We start from the raw sequence: 7,247 nt of genomic DNA on the forward strand, positions 1-7,247 counted from the left end.
AAACAAACACAAATACATCCTTTTGAAAAGAAAATAATAAATATTATTATAGTCAAATAAAAAATGTGAATTATTTTATCACATTGACTGTATCAGTCAGGATCTCATCAGCAAGTAAATAACACTCTAAACAGGATACCCTGCGAAAGGTTTATTTACAGAGACTATTGATGAAGGTGTGGGTGGAGCAGAACCACAGAGGTTAATGTAGTAACCAAGGACACAGTAGCAACTGAGATTTTACCATCCCCTGGGTCTAGAGGGAGAAGTGGGGCTTGAGGGAATCTGAAATCCAGAGGTAGAGATTTGCACAGATACTTGAGAAAAGGAGTCAACCCTCTGCCAAGAAATACAGCCAACTCCAACTCCAGGTGACCCTTCAGGAAGGAAGCTAGGGGAATGATATGGTTTGGCTCTGTGTCCCCACCCAAATTGTAATCTCCACATGTTGAGGGAGGGACCTAGTGGCAGATGATTGGATCATGGGCGCTGATTCCCCAGTGCTGTTCTCATGATAGTGAGTGAATTCTTATGAGATCTGATGGTTTTAAAAGTGGCAGTTTCCCCTGTGCACGCTCTCTGCTGCCGCCTTGTGAAGAAGGTGCTTGCTTCCCCTTCGCCTTCCACCGTGATTTTAAGTTTCCAGCCATGCGGAACTGTGAGTCAATTAAACCTCTTTATAAATTACCCAATCTCGGGTAGTATCTTTATCGCAGTGTGAAAACGGACTAATACAGGGAATAAATATGTGGTGTGATGATATATATTGGTTTTCATCCGGGGCTCCTGGCTTATAACTCCCATAGCCCTTATTACAGTCCTTTGTTATGATGTTGGGTGTGTTAGGCCTCACAGGCAGGCCTCTGACCTTCTCCAGCCCTCCTTTCACCTGCCCCAAGGCAGAACTCTAACGTTCTCCAGTTTTCTGATTGTGGGCCTTAAGATGCTCCCATGAGAAGGTCCCATCCTAGACCCTGGGGGAAGGGATGCTGACATGAAGTTTCCCAAAAAACCCAAGAGGACAGGGTTCAGTGAACTTCTGGAGATCTGAACACATGAAGGTTCCTGGTGGGTGGTGTGCAGGGCATGGAAGCTCTGCACCCCTTCCTTCATACCTCACTCTTCACTTCTCTTCTTCTATATTGTTCGCAGTAGCCTTTATAATAAACTGGTAAATGGAAGTGTTTCCCTGAGTTCTGTGAGCCACTCCAGCAAATTAATTGAACCCAAAGAGAGGGTCATGGGAATCCCAACTTGAAGCTGGTCAGTCAGAAGTTCCAGAGGCTCAGACTTGTGACCAGTATGTTGGGAGGGGCAGTCTTGGGGACTGAACTGTCAATCTGCAGGATCTGACACTATCTCTGGGTATTGAGCATTGGAACTGAATTAGAGGACACCCAGCTGGTATCTGCTGTTTGGGGTGTAGGGAAAACATCCCCACACATTGGCCACAGAAATCTGTGTTGATGATTATTGTTGTGGTGTGAGAGTAGAGGTAAAACATGGTTAGATTTTCCCTTCACAAAATACTTGACCATATTTTCCATCTTCTTTCCAATTTCTGCCAGGGCTCCCCATTGGCAAAATCAAACCAGAAAGCATGGAGACCCATTGATATAATCCATAGAGGCATCCTCCCAGAACAGAGAGCAGTGTAGAAAATGCTCTGGTGTGGGTCTGGTGGACAAGCAAGACATATCTAATACATTGATTTAAAAGGCCTCAAAGTCTACAATGGGGACTCTTGTGTCATCTTTTTGTTGGAAGATGATAGCTAGGAATACGAAGAAAGAGATGACTACAGTTAATGTTTCTGATGGAAATCTTTAATTTCTCAAAGAGTTTAGAGAAGTAAAAAAAAAATTTGAGACAGAGTTTCACCCTTTTGCCCAGGCTGGAGTGCAATGGCACAATCACAGTTCACTGCAGCCTCAACCTCCCAGGCTTAAGTGATTCTCCCACTTTAGCCTCACAAGTAGCTGGGACTATAGGTATGCACAACCATGCCCAGCTAATTTTTGTATTTTTTGTAGGGATGGGGTTTTGTCATGTTGCCCAGGCTGCTCGTGAACTCCTGGGTTCAAGCAATCTGCCTGCCTTGGCCTCCCAAAGTGCTGGGATTACAGGTGTGAGCCACTGCCCCCAGCCAAGAAGTAAAATTTGACTTAGTGAATCAAGATCCTTGACTTCCCCATTCCCTTCTTTATTTCACCACTGAGAATATAGCAAGACATCAGAGGAGAATGACTGCTGGGATCCTATTCTTGGTGAGAATGCCCCTGACATGGCCCAATTTGGCATGGCAGGAAGGGATGGAGCCGCTGCCTTCAAGGGATTGTGCAGACTTGAATAAGAGACATGTTAGTAGGGACCACTAAGAACCTAAGTCCTTAAGGCTGTTCTGCAATTCTCTGGACTGCAGAGGAAGGGATTTGGAATCAGATTTGATTTGATAAAGAAAAAATAATGAACTATTTTTATGAAAACTAAATAATTGAAAGTTGTCAAAGATGAAGACAGAGAAGTCTATCATGGCTGACTCCATCTTGTTTCTAGCTTCACAGGCTGCTTGTCCTTGCTCATTCTTTGGTGTAGGTAAAGCTGACCATGGTTTAATTTTGAAGTAAGGATGATAATAATGTCTCCTTAAAATTAACCCCCTTCTTGCTCAGGAACCAAAACTGCCTTTGTAAAACCAATGGAAGACTAAGAGGTTAGGATTATGGGAGGGGCCTGAATTCTGCTAAAATGTAGGTATAGCTAAACAATAACCATCCATTGTCTCCTAGTTTGCCCTTTTATAATCCCTTGCTGCTCAAGACTCATGTGGCCAGAGGTCGCAAGATTTTGTGACTTCCCCAATTGCTCCTGTAGATAAAATCATTATGGTAGAATCTAAGATTAGTCTTTTGAGATGTTTTTCAGAATTTTGCATTCTAGCAACTGACTGACTCCACTTGGACCTGAAACTCATGACTCAACTGGTCCCGTGGCTCCTACCCAGAAGTGGACTCAGTGCACAAGGACCATTTTCTACACGAATATGATTTCATCCCCAACCAATCAGCATCACCCATTCCCTAACCTCATGCCCACCAAATTATCCTAGCTTCTGAGTTCTTGGGGAGACTGATTTGGTAATAACTCCAGTCCTACCACTTGGCTAGCTCTGCATTAATAAAACTCTTTCTTTACTGTAATACTGAGTTCTCAGTGAATTGGTTTTGTCTGTGCAGTGGGCAGGGAGAAGCTGTTGAGCGATTACATTATTGTCTTTGAGTCTTATAACTAAGTGAAGTTAATACTGACTGCACAATAAAATAAATGAATAATAGAGATTTTAATAATTAATTGTTCATATAGCCTATATCTTAAATTGCATTTACTTGAGATGAACAAGGGCGAGCAGTATTATTAAATGACAGCTCCCTGATTGTTTGCTCCTTTTGGCAGGTGAAGCAAAACAACATGCTTAAGGGATGACATCCCTCAAATCCCACAAATACAGAAAAAAATTCCAACTTCAGAATTAATTAATAACTGCATTTGTGTATTTATTCAATTTTAATAAATAGTCATTCATTATTCCACCCTGAGCTAGGTGTTGGAGATAGATGAGAAATAAGACACCGTTCTTACAGTGAGTTTAGAGAAAAAACAAGGAAAATAAGGATTAACGTTAGAAAAAACTCTTATTTCTCTCCCCACCACTGTATTTTTTCCCTCCCTTATGCATCTCAATCAAGGAAGGACAGGACTCAGAAGGAAGCCACCTCCTGGAAAGCCTGAACTAAACTAAACTGGGGTGACTGGACCTGACTGGAGGGAAGGCTTGTGGCCCAAATAATTTGACACAAACCAGATTTTCAGGCTCATACCACATCTAGGCAAATCTTTTCTTTCCTCCTCCTCCTCCTTCTCCTCCTCCTCCTCCTTCTTCTTCTTCTTCTTCTTTTTTTTTTTTTTTTGAAATAGAGTTGCTCTGTTGCCCAGGATGGAGTGCAATGGTGTGATCTTGGCTCACTGCAACATCCACCTCTCGGGCTCAAGTGATCCTCCCTCTTCAGACCCACAACTAGCTGGGACTACAGGCCTGCACCACCACACCTGGCTAATTTTTGCATTTTTTGTAGAGATGGGGTTTCACCTTGTTGCCCAGGCTGGTCTTGAACTCCAGGGCTCAAGCGATCCTCCTGCCTCAGCCTCCCAAAGTGCTAGGATTAGAGGCATGAGTCACTGTATTAGTCCATTTTCACACTGCTATAAAGAATACCTGAGACTGGGTAATTTATAAAGAAAAGAGGTTTAAGTGACTCACAGTTCCTTATGGCTGGGGAGGCCTTAGGAAACTTATAATCATGGCAGAAGACAAAAGGGAAGCAAGGCATGTCTTACATGGTGGCAGGAGAGGGCCAGGGCCGGGGAATGCCAAACATTTTAAAATTATCAGATCTTGTGAGAACTCATTCACTAGCATGAGAACAGCATGAGGGAACTGCCCCCACAATCCAATCACCTCCCACCAGGTCCCTCTCTCTACATGTGGGGATTACAATTCAAGATGAGATTTGGGTGGTGTATTAGTTCATTTTCATGCTGCTAATAAAGACATACCCAAAACTGGGAACAAAAAGAAGTTTAATTGGACTTACATTTCTACACAGCTGGGAGGCCTCAGAATCACGGAGGGAGGTGAAAGGCACTTTTTACATGGTGGCGGCAAGAGTAAAATAAAGAAGAAGCAAAAGCAGAAACCCCTGATAAATCCGTCAGATCTTATGAGACTTATTCATTATCATGAGAAAAGCATGGGAAAGACCAGCCCTCATGATTCAATTACCTCCCCCTGGGTCCCTCCCACAACACGTGGGAATTCTGGAAGATAAAATTCAAGTTGAAATTTGGGTGGGGACACAGCCAAACTGTATCAGGTGGGGATACAGAGCCAAACCATATCAGCCACCATGTCCTACCAGCAAATCTTTCCTTAAATGCCAGCTGACTTGCTCTTCAGAATAGCTTTCTGTCTCTTTTCTCTTTCATAGCACTTCTTTATACATATGTTATACTGCCTTTAGAGTCTTCAAAATTTGCCTTAGGTTTGACTTCCGACTCCAGTTGTTTCCTTCCTCTAGGCCACAATCAAGAGTCTAACATTCTAAATACTGTGCTTAGCTGTACTCTCCTATAGGTGAAGCTGATTGAAGTAATTTCCATTAACTTGTGAATGAAACTTACCATTCTTAAAATATGTGTTTGCATTTTAATAGCAGCTCCTTAACACAAATTAATCTCTATTTGATAAGATGTGTGAAAGTTACTTTTTGTGGGAAGAAAGAGGGTGAATTATTCCTTAACTCTCTGTTTAAAAGAGTTGCTACTCTCAGAGCCTCTGGAGTCTCATCTCCCAGTCACTCCCCAGCACAGTGCAATTTTGCTTTTCTTCCTGAAGCTAATCACTCTGAAAAATTTTTTAGGTTAAATTCACCGGACATATTTTAGTCATCTCTCTTAACCAATCTGTACACTCTACATCTTGAAATGTTATGTTTCCTGACAGGAGACTTAGTTTTCCTTCTCTCTTTTCTAGATGCTCCTTCTGAAGTTCCTGTCATGGGATCACCTCTGTGCTTGCCTCTAAACATCAGTGTTCCATCCTCAGCCTTGAGAGCTCACTGTGCACACTCACCGGAGGCTATGACTCTACTCCCATGGCTTTAGTTACTGTTCATTCATTCATCTATTCAATACTTTTTTATTTTTTATTTTTGAGACCGAATCTCTCTCACTCACCCAGGCTGGAGTGCAGTGGCGCAATCTCGGCTCATTGCAACCTCCTTCTCCCAGGTTCAAGCGATTATCCTGCCTCAGCTTCCCAAGTGGCTGGAGTTACAGGGGCCTGCCACCACGCCTGGCTATTATTTTTTTTGTGTGTGTATTTTTAGTAGAGATGGGGTTTCACCATGTTGGCCAGGCTGGTCTTGAACTCCTGACCTCAGGTGATAGCCTATTTGAATATCTCTCAGGCGTGACAAATAAAAATAGAATTCTAAGTCTCCAACCTGGACTGAACAGACCCACTCTTGGCAAAGGGGACCCCGGAGAAACCTTGAAAACTTTCTTGGCCATGATGGGATGGGAGGTCAGACATACTTTGTTGTACTTCCTCCTGTGCTAACTGCCATTAGGCTTTCTTCCCTTAGGACTAAACAGAAACTAGTCCTTTCAAAAGACTCCACCCTTGATTTCAACCAACGGCCTGAGCCCTGCCTCTCTTGCAGTTTCAACAAAACCACCAACCAGCATTTCTTCCTTATAGGAGATCACCAACCATGGAGTGGTTTGGCCAGTCTGTGGAGAATGTACAGTGAGGGCTCTTGTGTCCTCTGCTTCACTTTTTGACATCAGGAGGCCTAAAACTCCACTTTCAGATAACACTAATGCCGCCATTTTTGGAACATGGGTCCCATGAAGGAGCATGAAGCTCAGTTACACATGCACATTTATCCTCTCATAAATATTCAGGACTCCTCCTATAGCTTATTGAATACTGTATATTTGGCTACCCTTTTCAGCATCAATTCCTGTCTTATTCTTCTAACCTTTAAAGTGCCTGTTTCTGGCTTCTGGCTGGAGATTATGCTTCAAAGCCTCTCACAATGACCACCCTGCAGGCTGCAATTTTTTATGAGAAATAAAGTTCTCCTTTCCAAATTTATGAGCCTTGTCGTTCTTCAGTTGACAGGCACCTGAAACTTAGTATGTCTGTATTAGTCTGTTTTCACACTGCTATAAAAACATACCTGAGACTGTAATTTATAAAGGAAAGAGGTTTAATTAGCTCACTGTTGGAAGGCGAGACAGGCACTTTCTTCACAAGGCAGCAGGAGAGAGAAAAGCATGCAAGAGCAGGGAAAACTACCTTATAAAACCATCAGATTTTGTGAGAACTCACTACTGTGAGAAGAACATGGGGGAAACCACCCCATAATCGAATCACTTCCCTCCCTCAACACATGGGGATTACAGGTCCCTCCCGCAACACGTGGGGATTACAATTCAATATGAGATTTGGGTGGGGACACAGAGCCAAACCATATCAATGTCCAAGACTGAACTTCTTTACCTGCTCCTTCCTTCCCTCCTTCCTTCCTTCCTTCCTTGCTTCTTTCTTCCTTCCTTCCTTTCTCTCTCTTTTTCTTTCTTTTTCTTGCTTTCTTACTTTTGTTCTTTCTTTCCTTTCTTTC

The 7,247-nt window shown here is 42.8% G+C and overlaps 1 long non-coding RNA gene across 1 annotated transcript in view; it reads left to right on the top strand.

Moving 5' to 3' along the window:
* The window catches only part of LOC135971952 (uncharacterized), a 54,307-nt gene extending 47,593 nt beyond the window's left edge, over positions 1–6,714 (top strand). Inside the window, exon 4 of the long non-coding RNA XR_010588395.2 lies at positions 5,591–6,714. This is a non-coding gene — a long non-coding RNA (uncharacterized lncRNA). The remainder of the gene's footprint in view (positions 1–5,590) is intronic.
* Positions 6,715–7,247: the final 533 nt, after the last annotated feature.

The sequence above is a fragment of the Macaca fascicularis genome, chromosome 7, assembly GCF_037993035.2.
Source record: "Macaca fascicularis isolate 582-1 chromosome 7, T2T-MFA8v1.1".
NCBI classification, from domain to species: Eukaryota; Metazoa; Chordata; class Mammalia; order Primates; family Cercopithecidae; genus Macaca; species Macaca fascicularis.